Source organism: Pipistrellus kuhlii, unplaced genomic scaffold (assembly GCF_014108245.1).
Source record: "Pipistrellus kuhlii isolate mPipKuh1 unplaced genomic scaffold, mPipKuh1.p scaffold_m20_p_13, whole genome shotgun sequence".
Lineage (NCBI taxonomy): Eukaryota > Metazoa > Chordata > Mammalia > Chiroptera > Vespertilionidae > Pipistrellus > Pipistrellus kuhlii.
In genome coordinates, this window is record NW_023425438.1 from 43,220,195 (window position 1) to 43,239,059 (window position 18,865).

An 18,865-nucleotide genomic window follows, 5' to 3' on the forward strand; every position below is an offset into this window, starting at 1 on the left:
TTCTGCTGGAGCCTTCTTTATCCTTAGTAACTCTTTTATGTCAATTATGTAATAGCTTGGCCCTTTTTGGCTTTTGTTTCACTTTGCTTCTTTTCTCTCTGCAAAGCAGCCTACAGAGCCGTAAGATAGGAAACATGCCTGCTGGGCTCGATTTTCTTCTCCAAAATAGTTTTGGCCACTGAGTTGTCATAAAAGGAGTTGACTCACTGCGGAAGCTAAAAGCCAGGTGATTGGATTTAGCCTCCCATTGGTCCAAACGTGGCTTCTATGTAGAAAGCTGAATCTGTATTTGGTTTGAATGTAAATAGGGGGTAGCAGGGTATAGCACTGTACCTGGAGTCAGGTGACCTGAACCCCAGCCTGCTAATTTCACCTGCTAATCCCTAAAGTGATGTGGTCCTGAGCCAACCTGTTAGCTCCTCTGTGCCTCGTTCAGAAAAGGAGAGGTATCCGAGACTGCTTCCAGCTTAGACATCCTGAGAATATTCAATTTTTTTCTTTTGGGCCCCTAGGGATGGAGATGCAGTAGTGGACAGTACAGAGAGAAGAAGGCACAAAGGTTTAAGAGTCCACAGAATGGGAGACAATGGGAGAAAGACTGTCATGAGGGTAAGGGTGTGAGGATGAGAATAGAGAGGAAAATGCAAACATTAATTAATTGGATTCCACCTCTTCAGTGACAACTTCTTAGTCTACTACACCTGCCATTGATTTCACCTTTCAAGGAATCCTAAACCATTTCGGTGGGCATCACTTTTCAGTATCCATCCATCACCTGTTAGCAAATCTCTTTCTGAGCATTTTTCTTGTCTTGTTAATAGATGTATAATGCTCAGGGATCAGGTACTTCTGTATAGCTGCATCAAAATACCTGGTGGTACGCAGTATTAAATAAACCAGGAAGTATGAATGGCATAGCAGGAAGTCTCAAAAGATAGTTTAAATTTGTAGATTGAGTTGAGATCACTGGAACGTGGGAGTGATAAAAGTTAGCTAGGACTGTTAACTTCAGACAGGCAGACCACCCAGAGTCAAGCACAAACCAGAAGTTCTATGCATCCTAGGGACTGTGTGAGGGCAGACATTGTGTCCTTCTTGTTCATTTCTTAGCTGAGTGACTGAGGCAACATCCTAAAACTTTCTGTTCCTTCTTATCATCTGTGAAATGTAGACATAATGAGTACCTATCTCATAGAGGTGAGATGTGAAGGAAATCAGCTGAAGCTTACAGTGCCTAGAACAGTGACTGACACATAGTAAACATTCAATAGCAAGCATTATTCACTGCTAGAGGCCCAGTGCACAAAATTCATGCACATGGGGGGAGAGGGTGTCCCTTAGCCTAGCGTACACCCTTTTGCAGCCCAGGAGCCCTAAGGAGATGTCCAATTTAGGGAGCAGGCCTAAGCCAGCAATTGGACATCCTTAGCTTAGCACTGCTGCGGAGGTGGGAGAGGCTCCCGCTGTTGCCGCTGCACTTGCCAGCTTGAGCCTGGCATTTGGTTGAGTAGTGCTCACACACAGCACAATGACCCCCAGGGGGCAGTTCCTACATTTAGAATCTGCCCCCTGGTGGTCAGTGCATGTCTTACCGACTGGTGTTCTGGTCAATTTGCATATTAGCCTTTTATTATAAAGGATTGCCTGCTATTATTTTAGCCTTATCTTATGTTTGACACATAATATATATAACAAAATAATTTTGCTAAATGAATATATGCAGGACTTTATTAGCAGCCCTCTACTTTTTTAAAAAATATATATTTTTATTGATTTCAGAGATTACGGGAAAGGGAGAGAGAGATAGAAACATCAATGCTGAGAGATAATCATTTATTGGCTGCCTCCTGCACACTCCCCACTGGGGATTGAACTCATAATGTAGGTATGTGCCCTGACCCAGAGTTGACCCATGACCTCCTGGTTTATGGTTCAATGCTCAACCACTCAGTCACACCAGCTGGGCTACTTTTTGGCTTAGCTTATGATTCCTCGAAACATTTTCAGAAAAGTATGTATTTCCTTGTATATCTTTCAGTAAATACCTGAAGTGTTTCACCCTGAGTCTAGTTACTGGGGAAAATGCAATTTCCAGTGTCTTGTGTATATTGACATTTTAAAATAAAACTCTTACATCACTCTTTTAAATATATCTAATGGAACAGAAATATCACTATCATCCATTAAAAATGTGAGTATGTTATTTTATAACATTCTCACCTGTTGCATCAATTTTTTTTCCCCCCCGCTTTGGATGGAGATTTCTATTCTATCACAGAAATTAACACGAAAAGAATTTATCTCTTGAGTTTTTTTCACAGATTTTTTTAACCCCTCAGCTACTCTAAGACCTCTTATTAAAAAGACATTTTTTTTCTGTACTGTATTACTTTGATATTGTTATTAAAAATAAAGTGACCATACATGATGGGCAGCTCAACTTCTGCACTTGGTTCTGTTGACCTTTTCATTTATATTTATGCCATCATCATGATTACTTTGGCTTCATAGTAAGTTTTGAAATCTGATAGAGTAGGTCTTTCAACTTTATTCTTCAAGATAATTTTGGCTCCTCTGGCATATATGTGTAGTCAGCTAATCAATTTCTACCACAAAAACAAGCTGCTCTGATTTTTATTGGGATTGCATTCAATCTTTAGATAAATTTGGGAAGGACTGACATCTTAACAAGTTGGTATCTTCTTATCTAAGAAGATCATATGTCTCTCCAAGTTCTGTAGTTTTTAATGTAGTGAGCTTAAAGTTTGTTTGTTTGTTTTTTATTAAATTTATCCCTAGATAGTTGATGTTTTTTGGAAGCTATTGGAAAAGGTGGTCAAACAAAATATTTAAAATGATAACTATTTATTTTTCTTATGAACCATAAAGCTATATGCTAAAAAGTTTTTCCTGGATTGTGCTATTACTAAAACCATTATTAACACATGTTTTATAAAAACAATTTTGATGAATAATTAGGAAACAATTATTTTATTATAGAGAGATGGAGGTGGAAATTATGACAGTTTGATTGAAATAACTATGCCTTTTTATAGTGTACCCCCCAAAAATTTATACCTGAGAACAATATATTATACAGCAAGATGAAAAATAGGTGAGAACTGTGCCTGTCATTTGTAAAATGGGAGAACAGTTAGTGTGAAAGCGAAAAAGAAAAAGGGGAACTTCAACTCTAAGAGCATCTTTAACAGATTAAGTTTAGCTAAGAAAGTATATGGACTTTAAGGATCTGGAAATTGTACCCTTAAAATTGTCCAGTGATATCCATTATCAGCTTTACATATGTTTAGGGATACATGTTCTTGTCTCTGCTTGAAAACCTCTCTTTTTGGACAAAAGTGCAAGTGAATTAAAGTGCTGATATTAGCAAATGCTTTGCTTTAAAAAATGAAATTAAAAGTTTATAATAAGAGACATTCTCACCTATTTGGTTCTTTAAAACATACTTTTATCGATTTAAGAGAGAAAGGAAGCAAGAGAGAGAGATCAAAACATCAATGATGAGAGAGAATCATTGATGGACTGCTTCCTGCAAGCCCTCTACTAGAGATCAAGCCTACTGGGAATGGAGTGGTGACCTCCTTGTTCATAGGTCAATGCTCAACTACTGAGCCACACCTATTTGCTTTCTAATGTCATTTTCTCATGTAATGGCATCAATGCATAACCCCCCAATCTAACTCACTGGGTCACTAATTTGAATATGTTACTAGTACCTATTAATGTTCTATTGATACTGCTATTGATTATTATTAGTTAGCATTTATTATTAATTATAAATTATTTTACGTATTATAGCGATTTTGTTTAATTAGCCTGCCAAATTTGATTATACACGGGAATAGATGGTACAAATTAATATCATGTGAACTAGACCCTCCCCGTCTGTGCCCCAGATGTCCTTCATTGCATTGAAACCCTTTGCTTTGTACCCCATTAAGAACTGTGTGATACTACTCCCTGTAGGCTCCAAATAGGTTTTTAGCAGATGGAATATCACCCTGAAGCAGTAATGAGTGCTTATTAATGGGGCAAATAGCCAGGCCTTTGTGATAACTCATAAGAGTATGAAGAAATATAAATACATTTCTTAATAGTAATAAGTTGTTTATAATACAATAGCAAGAGTCATATTTTGATTGGTACCTAATTTAGGCTGCTTCATTATCTTGGATCTTGGTGTGGGTACACAAAAGACTGCCTCACTCAGTTATGAATATGTACTTACAAGTGAGGCCTCTCTTGCTTTAGAAAGCAACAATGATCCTAAGTAGTATGGCTAAAGCAGATGTTCATAAACTAATGCAATTTCTGAAAAGGCTTACACTTATCCTAAGATCACACATTAGTAGTTTGAATTCCATTTTGTTGACACAGTAGTACCAGTTACCAAAGAAAGACAATTTAAAGTAATGTTATGACATGGGCACAACCAGGGTAAGTAGCTGTGATGTACAGGGAGAGGCCACAGCATCTGGGGAGGTCTGGACTGAATTCCAGTTCTATTATTTATTATTAGAGGCCTGGTGCAGAAAATTTGTGCATGGTGGGGGGTATTCCTCAGGCCAACCTGCACCCTCTCCAATCTGGGACATCCCTCTCACAATCCTGGACCACTGTCTCCTAATCGCTCACCAGCCTCCCTGCCTGGTTGCCCCTGACTCCTCCCCCCCTGGCCTGATCGCCCCTCACTGCTTCTGAGTGCTGGCCTGATCACCGCCCCCCCCATGCTAGCCTGGTCGCCTCTTATTGACTCTTGTGCTGGCCTGGTCACCCTTAACTGTCCCCCTCTGCCACTCTATATACATACATACACATATATACCCACATATACATATTCTACATTAATGTGTTGGATTTGAGTGTTTAATCTTTCTCTTGTGTCTTACTCATAAAACCATTTTTATAATTTTGTCTACCAGTTCCCTTGTCATCAGTGTGTTCAAGTTCCATTTTATTGTTAAAAATAATCCTGGCCAGTGTTTGTAAGTGGTTAGAGCATCTGACCATTCACCAAATGGTTTGGCATTCGATTTCCAGGCAAGACCACCTATCTGGGTTGACCATTTGGTCCCCACCCCCCATTGGGACTCATGGGGGAAACAACCAGTCACATTGATGTTTCTCTCTCTCTCTCTCTCTCTCTCTCTCTCTCTCTCTCTCTCTCTCTCTCTCTTCTCTTCTCTTCTCTTCTCTTCTCTTCTCTTCTCTTCTCTTCTCTTCTCTTCTTCTCTCCCTTCCTTCCATTCTCTGTACAGCAATGGAAAAAATATCCTAAAAAACAATAATAAAATTAAATAAATAAATGTCTCAGTAAATATAAAGGTGGGTTTCAACCCCTATTAGTGTTAAGTTAATCACAAAGATAAACTTATACTTTTAAGAAAATATATTGTAAAAATACACACCCTAAATAATTATTTTGGTTAAAAATACCCCAAGATACATTTCAGTAGGGGAAAAAAATCAATTATTAGTACAAGAAAAGAGTTTAGATTTGATGAAAAACAAGCAAAGAGGTGTTTTATTTCCTGGTAAGTGCTTTAAAAAAAATTAAAAAGAAGAAAAAAAAGCTGATGCCACTAGTTGGATCCAGATTTAGTTCGATTTGACATATTTGACATGTCATGGGATAAAATATGAGCAAAGCAAAAATGGCTAAGAATAGCTCCATGCTAATTCTAAGGATAAAAATTAACCTGAATAGTCAAAGAATTTTCAAGCACTTTGCATCCTTTTACTGAGGCTCTCAAGGGAAGCCCAGTGAGGACAAGGCTCCAATGATGGACACACAGCACGGAGATGGGGCTTTGTCCTTGCAACACTGACTGAACTTATCACCTGGTTATTTAATCACTGGCGACACCAAAAGGTTGTAAACAATGTGCAGACCCATTTAAAAGTGGGATGCTGAAGATTGAGTCCTGCCCCATGATTCTGATGGTGCAGGCATACACATTGGTGGTAGGTATACACACAAATCAATTATGTGACTAGCTTATGATTCTGGCAATTACCATGCAAGTTAGAAATAATTCAGGGCAGAATAAAATATTTTAAAAAGCTGTTCTAAGTCTGAGGCAAGAAATAAATGTTCATGAGATCAGTGATTAACCCAATAGCAAGATGGAATTTCTATCAGCTATTCATTAATCCCATTTCCCTTCTCCCAACACCAGTAATTGTCTGCTCAATTCCCATTCCTGTGCTCGAGCATGTGTCGCTTACCCAATTATGACTAATTTTCTTGCATGCAGCGGGAGTGGTAACAGCCTCTAACAGTTGTTGAAATGTGTCATCCTTAAATGTTCCATAATATGTTTTCTAGTTCTGAGCCTAAAATCGGATCTGTGTGCAGAGGATTGAGTTGAATACAGTAAGTGGGTGGTTTCCTTCCTTTCAGGTCCTGGGAGACCCTTATCTAATTTAAGTTTTGCCCGGGGAGAAAGCTGTGCAGCTGAGGCTGCTAAAAATAACTGTGCTCCCTCTTGCTGTCGGGCTGTGTGACCTAGGACTCCTGGGAGAAAAGGCTCTGGGAGACCTGAGGGTGTGCTTTATGAATTGTTTCTGCCTGGTCACTTCTGATAGATCCTCCCTTCCTCCAACTGATGGACTGAGAATGATGTAAACTCCACCTGCAGCCAGACATTCCTGAGAACCTAACCAGGCACCTTCTATGGACTGTATATTGAACCACCAATCAGCACCTGCCAAATACTCTAAGCCCCTGATCCCTAAATCCCTAGGTCCCTAATCATAGGCTTTACATGAAACCACCAATCAGTGTGTACTGAGTACCCTAAGCCCCTTTCCCTTCTTTTTCCACCCCTTGAAAGGTGCCTGCACCCAGGCCCTCTTCCTCTTTCCCCTCTGGAAGGCAGCCTGCAGCGGTATTCTCCAATAAAGCCTTTGTCCTGATCCCTGTCTCTGGCCCCTCAGAATTTAGAGTTCAACAGGAAGGCTCAATTTAATTGTTTAAACACTCTCCTTTCTTCTTCCTCTCTTTTCAAACACAGTTTACAAAAGGATGTTGAGTATGAAAGGAGATGCAACTCTGAAACCGAAACTCTGGGCCTCTTCGGTGGTTCCTGAAAATACAGTGTCCCTTAGGTTTCCTTGGACTCCTATATTCTGATTGGAGAGAAAAGAAGCCAGTACTTTCTTATCTGATTGAGCCCCATTTGTCAGTGGCTCCTAATAATTTAGTTGATTCATGATCTTCTTCTGGTATTCCGCAGGCATCCTAACAGCCTCCCACCCCATAATTGATGATGTGTAAACAAACACTTAAAGTCGTTAGAGGAGCTCACTATTTAAAATGAGCCCACAGAAAATCCTTTTGTTAAGCAAATAATCCCTTATAATCACCTCTGCTTCCTCTGCACAGATTTCAGTCCTCAGCCTTTTCTCAAAGCACAAAGTATTTTATCTTTTTGAAGCAAGTGAAAGACGCCCTTGACGTAAATCTGGCCTCTGGAAGCCAGAGCTGGGGAGAACTCCGGTTTAACATCAGTGATGGGATTAAGTGCAAGATTAGCGGTTTGATTTCAAAGCATTGGCCTGGACATGATCTAACAGACCATAATCCCAAAGCATTTGTGGGTTTTAGCCCCCTTCTAACTTCACTTCCTCCCTTTTACCTGCATGTATGGCTTTTTGTCTCATTGCCCTGTAATGGATAATAACATTCACTTGGTAGTGGTGGTGGTGTCATCTTTAGCATTTCTATTCAGGAATGAATATTCTGTTCTGTGGACATTCATGAAATAAAGTAATCCCCTTACTCCTAGTGTATAAATTTTAAGACCCCCAGTGGATAGCTGAGATGATGGACACTACCAATCCTTATATATGCCACTAGAGGCCAATGCAAGGATTCCTGCACTGGTGGGATCCCTTGTCAGGCCAGGCCGGGGGACCCCCACCCGTGCATGAACCTTCTAGTATGCATAAAAGATCTTTGGTTAATCTCCTCCCACCCCCCCACCCCCACCCCGCTTCCCTCTGAGATTAATCGGTCTGTTCCATGTTTTCATGCCTGTTGTTTCTGCTCCTGCATTAAGTGTCCGCCCCCTGGTGGTCAGTGCGCATCATAGCTACCGGCTGGTCAGCCAGTTGCATAGGCTTTTATATACAGTATATAAATGGTTTGTTGTTTTTCCTATACCAATGATAAAGTTTAATTTATAAATTAAGCACAGCAAGAGATTAACAATAATAATAAAATAGAACAATTGTCACAGTGTACAAGTTGTGTGAAGGTGGTCCTCAAAATATCTTATTACACTGCACTCACCAGGTTACTGTATAGGAATTGCACCCTGAGCAGGTCTGCTTCAGACTGGCCTGTAGTAATGAGGGTTCTTGACAAGAGTCCAGAAGATGTTGAGAGAACATTTATTAAAGCTTGGTACAGTGAAACTAGGAATGTCTTAGGGTAGAATAAGCAACTGGAGAGAACCTAGGTGTGGCTTCTTTGGCTCACTGGAAAGTTAGAGAAAAGGGGGCCTGGAGACAAGTCTGGAGAGTTATCCCAAGATGGGCTGCCACTGCCCACTGCTACCCTGGTTACAAGTTTGGTGGGGGCTCCTGGAATTTAGGAGATGCAAGCATGGGAGGGGAGAAAGGTGGGTATGCTCTAGGAAGGAGAGCCTGCCCTGGGTCCTTAGTCTTGAGGGTTTTAAAGACTAAGGGGAGGTCTAAGGGAAGGATTGCAATAGAATATTCATCAGCTTTATGCTGATGTACCAAAATGAGATTATTCCCTCACCTTCATCTACCTTTGGGTGTGGTTGGCACAAATGGCACTAATTGGATTTCCACTATTTACCACCCTGAGTTGGGTGACTTAAACTATTTACCCTCTGGTTGGGGAGAAGTGCAAAAGCATCCTCTGTTATGGAAGATGAGATTTTGCGATGTACCAGAAGATGGTAAAGTGCTTTGCCATTTAAATGTCTGTCGCAGTTCCCCTATTCCACTTGTCCTGGCTTCCTAGCCTGCCACTACTTTTTCACTTAAAGGAAACACTTTACAGCTTCTCTTGGGCATATCCAAATTGCCAGCATCATGCCCCTTGCACTTTGGGGTCGAGATTAAGGAAAATAAGAGTTACTTGAACACCAATTCTGTAATATCAGGACAGTCCATCTGATCACTCAGATGTGGCTACTCAGTGACTAAGGGGCAGTTAAGTCAGGGGGTGGGGGAAAACTACTTCAGTTCAAGGAAAACCTATGAAATTTACATCACTCAACTATCCCATTTGTTTATGAATCGGGCATTCAAGGAGCCCGTTGGAGGTCAGTTTTCTCTCCAGGAGGCCAGTCTGTCCTGAGCACATCTGTGAAAGGAGCAGACCCACTACCCTCTTAGAGCTTTACCTTGAGTAGTTACAAAAAAATACCTTGTTTTGTGAAATTGGTGGTAGGGTTTTTTTTTGGTTTGTTTTTTTTTCTAATGAATATTTTACATGATTTTTTTTTTTTAAATGTGCTCATCAAAATGATTCAGCTGGTACATATCAATCACTATTTTCACATTTTAGCAAAAACATTTCCTTGAACCTTTTGTCTGTATCACAATAGTATGGTTTTTAAAATCTCGAATTTATTATATTCTTCCTAGCATTCCTAATTTCTAAGATCATTGTGGCCTGTAGGTAGTTTTTAAAAGATGCTCTCCAAATAAAGGACCATAGGATTGTGTAACTGTTTTCATAAACGAAAAACTTACACTTACCATTGTAATCTAAGAGGAAATAATGGTTTAATTAGTTTTTAGATGAAAAGATTTCTGCAATCAGACTGTGTTTGTACTGGCATTTGTAAAACAATTTTCTCCCCACAGTAGCATTGTAATTAAGACTTTCAATGAAATTGTCACGGAAGAGGAGTGTACTTTTCCCTGTGGTCTGCTGTTTGGGCCTCCCCCCGCAGGGCCCGCAGCCACTCTGCCCCCGCTTGGCACTAATGCCCTGTAATTGTGTTTCACTTCCTCTAATTAAGCTGACAGGCAACCCAATGGCTGTCACTTATGTCCTTGATCCTAAAGGTGACAGGATTAGATTGTGGCATTTCTTGCATAGGGCACTTAACATGCCAAGCAAATCCCCTATTGCCAGGAAGACTGTTCGCACTGCAGGGAAGTCCCTGACTTCTGCTTCTGGTTCCACCTCTGGGGCAGTGGGATGCCCGAGTGAGAGGCCACAGAGAACATCCTGTTCATGGACAGGCTCCCGGCACACTTCTGAGAACAGCTGTTCCTTGAGATTTTAATGGGTATGACAAGGGGAAAACAGGGTTTTGTGGCACAGATGTCAGAAAAGCAGGGTTCAAAGAAATTAAACAGGTCTCTTCTATGTATAACTACCAGTGACCTTATACTTGCTTTATCTATTAAAAAACAATAGGTGTGTGTGGTGTGCCATGGTGTGGTGGATTTGTGTATGTGGAGAGGCAGTATGAGTATTTCACACACGTATTAGTAAATTCCTTTTTAAATATATTTTATTGATTTCAGAGAGGAAGGGAGAGAAAGAGAGAGATAGAAACATCAATGATGAGAGAGAATTATTGATCGGCTGCCTCCTGCATGCCCCTTACTGGGGATAAAACCCACAACCCAGGCATGTATGTCCTTGACCTAAATCGAACCCGGAATCCTTCAGTCTGCAGGCCAATGCTCTATCCACTGAGCCAACTTGGCTAGGACTAGTTAAATTTTATGAAGGCCTCTAGCAGATCACCTTTTGAAACTTGCCACTCTACCAGTGAGGACCATCAGTCTTCTGCTTATTGGATGCCAGAGCTCTCAATCATGGTGTAACTGTAACCAGAGAACCCAAGGGTCTGGGCTCTGTCACTCCTGGAGCCAATTAAGCAGAGACAGGTTGAATCATATATGAGCGTTTATTCCAGTAATGCTGGCAGTATGTCATCCACAAAGAGCAGCAGGTCATCCACAAAAATCTTCTTTACCTTTTTCCCATAAGCAGCTGCTTATATTGGGTAGAAGGGCAAAGATTACGTGGGAAAGTAAGAGTGACAGACATGTGAAAATAGGCATGGTATCGTGGTTATAGGCAATAGGGCTGGAGGTTGCAAAGGCCAGGGGCAGATTCCTCCGGCACCAGATTGTTTCAGCTACGAGGTTGTAAATTTTTCCATAATGATAGGCAATCCTCAGGTCAAGAGGGTGGGCTGCATTCTGATATTAGCTTTCATGTCCCAGGGCATACAACTCCCAGCCAGGTTAGAATATGCTTTTTTTAATCAGAACAGAACCATCAAGCTTATCAGAGCATGATTAATAGTTCTTATAATTGTAGCTACTCCCCAGTATTTGATTTCTGACCTTCATAGAAGTGTTGGTGGATCCCCTTAATATTAGATCATCTTTCTTTTCTTTTTTCTTTTTTTAAATATATTTTATTGATTTTTTACAGAGAGGAAGGGAGAGAGATAGAGAGCTAGAAACATCAATGAGAGAGAGTCATCAATCAGCTGCCTCTTGCACACCCCCTACTGGAGATATGCCCGCAACCAAGGTACATGCTCTTGACCAGAATCGAACCCGGGTCCCTTCAGTCCCCAAGCCGACGCTCTATCCATTGAGCCAAACCGGTTTCGGCTAGATCATCTTTCTAAAAATGCCTCTTTAAGTCCATTTCATTGTGTCTTCCATCTTCCTCCAGTATTCCTGGTGGTGTGTGTCAAATCCTTCAGGTATGTTCTATAGAAAATAAAGAAGTAGAGAACCTCTTACGTAATTGTCACATTGACCTGACCTTCTGTTGTGTGCACTGCTGGTGAATTGGAGAGTACACAGGTTTTGAACCTTCAGCTGACTAGAGTTAAAAATAAAATTAAATAAAAAATTAAACTGAATAAATTTGAAGATCTGATGGGTTTTATTAAGCAATTTATGAATCAGACAGTCTATCTAGCAAGTAGAAGGGGTTGTACAAAATGAAAGTTTTTTTTGTTTGTTTGTTTGTTTTTTGGTAGGAAAAAGAGTGGGACAGGGGATCTATTAACAAAGAAAATAAATGATTTTTTGAGGGGGTGGCTAGATATTTTTAGGGGTCCAGAACAGGTATGGGCTTTATCATGTAAATTTCCTCTTTTTTCAATTGTTGAAGACCTGTGTGTGGTGGGGGTGAGGGTGGGGAGTGGGGTTGGGAATAGAGAGAACTCCAAGTGATGATTACCTCCTTGGTTTTTACTAGAAAATTCCAGACTGGTGATTAACATGCTTCTGGGAAAGGTTGAAACAGCAATTAGATTAGATATTAAATCTAGGTTTAATATCATGGGCTTTTAGCATGAGTGATACTGGTTTGGGTTTATGGGTTTTTCTTTAACACTAATCTTATGAATGTAGACAGATTTCTTATGGAGTCTGGACCGCCATTATACATAAGCTAAAAATACCTTGTTTTAGGGTTATTGTGGAGGTGGGAGATTATGTAAGTGACTTGTACTATAGCGGATACACATTTAATGGTAGCACTTATTATCGTAAGATTTTAAAAACTTTATTAGATTTTCTTTGTCAGCAACTACACTATGACCAATATCTGGATGCAAATTGAAAAAATCGGTTGAGCATTCAGCTGTTTATAAATTGCTATATGCTTGGTAAGAACCAGCATCATGATTAACTGGACTTTTTCATTTTTATATTTCACTTGGGAATAGTGTGTAAAAAGTTTTAGGAAGTTGTAATGATACAGTTTTTTAAAAAGAAATAAATATTCAGTACTAACCAGCTCTTTCAACTAATAGAGATCATATTCTATGATTCTCTGCAAGTTTCTTCCTCATTCAACTGAGTAGATATGGGAAATGGTAGTCTCTCTTCCATTGTGCTCCCTAGAGTTACTGGGCTGAAGGGGTCTGTTTTCCTGTGTGCACCAAAGCCCAAGAAACACGAACAGGAATTTCCAGGATTTATTAAGGAGATGGTGCCATGCCTGTAGTCACAGGTAGCTAATGCTTAAAGATCTGGTCCCCATTGCCTCGGGGATGGGTTATAGAGGGGAAAAAACATTAATCATGGTGACTAAGGGAATTAGGGTCATGGTCAGAGTTAAGATAGCTACTGATTGGTCAGTGAGAGGGTAGGGAGTAGTTGATCGTTGCGTCTGGTCCTGATGTCAGCCACAGTGTCACCTTATCTGGTTTTGCAGGGATGTGAAACCAGACAATGAGTAGGGCCTGGCTGCCTGGCGCTACTTGAGCCAACTAATCAGAGATAGGGTTGACTTTTATATGAGCATTTTATTTTCCAATATTGCTGGCAACATGGGAGAGCAGCAGGCCATGCACAAAAATATCTGCTCTACCTCTCCACCTCCCATAAACCAGCTGCTTATATTGGGTAGATTACACGGGGAAGTAGGCAAAAGGAAAAGAAAGGGAATAATGGTTACAGTTTACAGGTAATGAGGGCTGGGGGTTCCCACTGGGGTTTTGTGAGTGTGTCTCCAGTACAGTTGTTAATATTTCCATAATGACAGGCAGCTCTCAGATAAGAAAAATGGGGGCAGGGTTTGCCCCAGCAAGGCCTGCGATATGTAGGTTCTTGACTTCATGCAGGAAAAAATTTAAGACATGAGTCCACGTGATTTTGAGAGTATGCCTTTTAAAGCTGGGAACAGTGTAACAAAGGAGGGGCATAAGATAGAAGGGGCAAGATCACAGCAATGGGAGTGAGCCAAGGTCAGTGGTCGGCAAGCTCATTAGTCAACAGAGCAAAATATCAACAGTACAAGAATTGAAATTTCTTTTGTGAACCAAATTTTTTAAACCTGAACTTCTTCTAACACCGCTTCTTCAAAATAGGCTCACCCAGGCCATGGTATTTTGTGGAAGAGCCACACTCAAGGAGCAAAAGAACCGCATGTGGCTCAAGATCCACAGATTGCTGACCGCTGACCTAGGTGAAGCTGCCATGGCCCTTTAGAAAGGACGTCATAAAGGCAGAACAAGTGAGCCTCACCAGGCTGTGTGGACTCAGGAAACAAGTTACAGAGGCAAAAGGAAGGCTCTTGGAGACCGGTTTCGGGGGGATTACCCCAGGACTGCGGCTGCCCTTTGCTCCCCTGGTTGCCAAGTCTCATGAAACATTTAGAGCTAAGGAGAAAGAAAGCAAAGATACATGCCTGAGGAAAGAAGTGTGTGTGTGTGTGTGTGTGTGTGTGTGTGTGTGTGTGTGTGTGGTAGTGGTGGTAATGGAGGTACTGGCATGCTCAAGGGAGCTTGCACACTGGGTGCTTTGTCTTAAAGGTTTTTTTTTAATCTGTTTCTAAAGGTGGGAATAGTAGGGGAGGTCTCAATCAGAGTATTTCTCAGCTTTCCAGGTGTGCCCTTTGATATGCTGATGCATCCTATAGAGGGATCAGGGTCATTCTCTGGTCAGTTTCACCTTCAAAGAAGGTCACCAGAAAGAGACCAGGCCCAAGGCAGGTCTGCTCCAACAAGATCTAGAATGTGTAAACCATTTGCTCTGATGTGTCCTTGGTTAGGGAAGTTAAGACCTCTGATTTATTAGCTGGCTGTAAATTGCTCAGCTGTCTGGTAAGCTATCTGTCTCAGTTTCCCCATTCCACTTGCCAAGGTATTTTTCTAGCTTCTTAGTAACCTGCGTCAGTAACTTGGAAATCCACTTTACCAAATAAATGCATGCAGAATTTATTTCTAAAGACTTGACACATTCATAGAAAGCCATATTCCCGTGGGCAGATATCACACAATATCAATTCCGAGTTTGATTGAACTGCAGGGGCCATAGCAGCGCCGTAGGCTGTTTTGGGATATGCTTGCATTAAAATATTTAATGCCAGATTCTGTCTCCATGATCTTTACCATTTGAACCTTTTGTGTCTGAGAGATTATAAATACTACCAAAGTCACGAGTTTTTCTGAGGATTAAAATGAAATAATGCATAGAAAAATATGTCCTAAACTATGAAATGTTGTACATATTTGAATTAGAATTATTTAAAATTATTAATAGTAATTAATAGGATGCCTTTAGAGTAGGGGTGTCGAACTCAATCAGAGAAGGGGCCAAAATCTAAAATCCAGCCTAAATCTCGGGCCGAATGGTTTACTGAACAGTCATAAACTGTCATTGTGATGGAAACGCAGCTGATTGCAGTGATGACAGCGCGGTGCGGGCCACATTGCAAGGCCTGGCGGGACGGATTTGGCCTGCGGGCCTTGTGTTTGACACATGTGCTTTAGAGGATAGGAGTTATCTCTCACTGTAATGCTAATCCCCACCACATAATCTTCTTTCTATAAATTTTCACATAAATGTGCTATGATTGGAGAATTCACTATACACAGATTCTACTTTTTTAACTATTTTGTTTAGATTTAGAAAACAGGCTAATTTGGGTGTAAAAAGTGAATCTAAAAAGAAAACTGTGGAAAATATACGTTAGCTTGATGGTCTATTTTAGGCATGGATTTGGTCTTAAAACACATAATACAGAGAGTTTTGGAGATGTCAGATTCTTCTTCCGTGTCACCAAACTCCAAAATTAGTGGCATATTCCAAATGGACTGCAACTAGGCTGCAATATGGAACTGAAACATTGGACACTGGCTTTACTTTTAGCTCTACTGAATCCCCAGCTACACTTCTTTTAGGGCTGGACTAAAGGAAATGGGACTTTGGAACTCTGTAATGCAATTCCATGCAAATAAAAATCACCCATAATCCTGTGAGAGTCTCAGAAAATCCTTTTTCTCGAGATAATGTAAGGACTCCACCCCCAGCACTCGGGAAAAGGGATACCTCAACTTCCCTGATAACATATTATCTCAGCTCTGGGATGGGGAATGAAGGTAGACAAGGAGGTGGCAGAATATTCTGGAAGTTTCCCTCTAAGAAGGGCTGTGTGTTTTGTGGGATTGGGAGAGTCTTTTATATTTCACTTTATTTAAATGAGTATTATTCAAAGTCTTTAACAAATATATATCATCTTGTAATTAAAAAAACTACTTGTAAATATATTGAGAATAATAGAATTATAATAAGGTTAAGTCAAAGCTGACCTATTGATAACTCAGTCAGAAGACTCTGGTATGTTACCATTACCAAGGATGACTTATAACTGGTGAAAATGATAATGTAGAAATTACCAAGTTCTAGTAACTTGCTTTACAAATAAGAAAGCTGGTCTCTATATAGTTCAGTGACTTGCCTGATCTCAGAGAAAGCCAAAGAAGCAAATGGGAAATAAAACGCAGATATTCTGGCTTTTCACTATACTTCATGGACTCTTACTTGTGTGTATTAGAAAGCAAAAGTCACTGGCCACATTATTAATTCGAGGCTCAGTGCATGAAAATTCATGCCCTGGAGGGGGGTCACTCAGCCCTGCTCGTTCCCTCTCACAGTCCAGGAGCCCTCAGGGGTGGGAAGTGACCCGGTGATCAGGGGAAGGCGACATCCCCATCACACCTGTGTTGCTGCCACTGCCAGCAGTGCAAGCCTCTGCTGGCCCTGGTTACCTGAGCCTTGGGTGGCCAAGGGTGGTTGGGCAGCCACCATCAGAGGCTTGCCTGTGCTTGGGGCTGGCCCAGGACAACTGGAGGCCTGAAGACAGAGTCTGGCTGCATCGTGTGCCTGCCACTGCCACGCTCCCCCCCCCCCACCCTCTGCAACCCCCAGCTGGGCTGAAAAAACTGTAGGATTCCAGTGGGGTTGAGAGGTCTGGGTGCCACCATCTTGTGGCTATGGGTGCCACCATCTTTGTCATGGTGTGACAATCAATTTGCATATTCTCTCTTTATTAGACAGGATTGCTAGTGATTGTTCCAAATGGGGACAATTCTGATTTAGCAGTCACTAGTGGTCATTAATCAGCAAATATGTATCAAATGCCAATTGAATACCAGGTAGAATAAGGCATTAATGAAACAAAGATAACAATGACATTCTAGGAATGTGCACAGCACAGGCACATGAACCTGCCATGATTGGATGAGAAAAACCATAATAGAAAGATGGACAAAGTGTGTGCAAGCACACATAGGAAGAAACAACTAGTGTCTGAGGAAACCAGGGTTTCTTTAAAGAGAAGATAACATTTTAACAAGGTCTCAATAAGGGCTGAAACCTGTTTGGCTCAATGGATAGAGCATCGGCTTGTGGACTGAAAGGTCCCAAGTTCGATTTCAGTTAAGGGCATGTGCTTTGGTTGCGGGCACATTCTCAGTAGGGGGTGTGCAAGAGGCTGCTGATTGATGTTTCTCTCTCATTGATGTTTCTAGCTCTCTATCACTCTCCCTTCCTCTCTGTACAAAATCAATAAAATATATATATTTTTAAAAAAGGTCTCAATGAGGTAAGGAGGAGTGAAAGAGATAAAATTATAGGGTCTAACACAGTGGTCAATGTCATTGAACAAAATGTTGGTGGTCAATGTCATTGAACAAAATGTTGGAGGGAATTATAGACATTGGTAATGAGTCCAGAGGCATGAGGGTTTAGTCTGTGGACAAGTAGTGACCAGCACATGGTGGGTATGTATTGGGAAATAGGAGATAAATTGAGGTCAAATTGACCAGGACCTTCTTAGACATGATCTTGCAAATGTTAGGTTGACATTAGAAAATTTTAGGAAGGTGGACAAAGTAATATATATTTTATTAAAGATATCAATCAGGTAATGGGTTGGGTTCTCACACAGCAATTCTAATGACATAAAATAGCTGGCCTAATAATTCTTCAGCTCAAAACTTAATTAGACGAATAATAAGGTGATCATAAAATGTGTCATCCAAATTGGGGCACTTTTAAGAGTGAAGAGAGACAGTTTGATTAATTATGCTGTGACAATGGAATCAAATTGGAAGGTATCTTCATGCCACCTATGAAGCAAAATCACAGATGTGAGGATTGGTTCTGTGGGGTAGGTGTTTGGGAGCTCTGAAGACCAGGCTAATCTATAGACTCATGAATAAAAGACCTCAAATATGGGACTTTAGACCTTTCCAATAGAACTTCTGCTCATTTCTTTAAGCTAAGGTGACCAGACATACCACTTTTGGCGGTACAGTCCCAATTTTTAACAATTTGTCCTCCATCCCACGATGTTTTAAAAAAGTCCCTTTTTTTTTTGGAAAGAATGCAGGACAAGCTAGGGAATGGCGGGAGAACGGGAAAGGAATATAAGGTTTTCGGAGCCTATGTGGCTATTTAGCCAGGATATGAGTTTTATATTATTTTTGTTAATTTTATCATTTTAAACTTTAATAATAACAAATAATTGTTGAGAACTGATTATCAGTAACTGCTTATCAAAGTTCGCATTGTTGATCAGTTGTTAGAATTCGACCACCATTTTTTGGACTTAATGAACATTTTTTGAGATTGGCAATGACGAAAACATTTTGTAACTGTCTCTCAGACGATACAAATCGTACTGTGTGCTAGTAAGCTAGTTAAACAAGTGATGTCCTTACAAATCAGCTATTCAGATAATTTAGGTAAGTAATTTATTTATTTCATAAATACATAAATTTTCTTGAATTTAGCAGACAGTACTCATATTATTTACATTTTATAGTGGCGGCAAAAAGTCTAGCGCTGGCCTTGAAAGTGACACTTATGACTATACATAATTTTTATTTATTTATATTTGTAAATTGTACTTATGTTTAAATTTTTAAAAAAATATATTACAATATTATTTTTGCATTCTATGAAAATTTTTGTTGCTCCATATAGACCAAATTTTTAATCAAGAACCCCCCGTCCCCCCTCTGTGGTGTCCCTCTTTACCAATGTTAAAATCTGGTCACCTTATTTTAAGCCAATTTCC

The 18,865-nt window shown here is 40.4% G+C and overlaps 1 protein-coding gene across 5 annotated transcripts in view; it reads left to right on the forward strand.

Annotated features, from left to right (window-relative positions):
• Nucleotides 1–18,865, forward strand: part of CTNNA2 (catenin alpha 2) — a 1,074,738-nt gene that overhangs the window by 774,337 nt on the left and 281,536 nt on the right. The gene's annotated exons all lie outside the window — the stretch shown is intronic.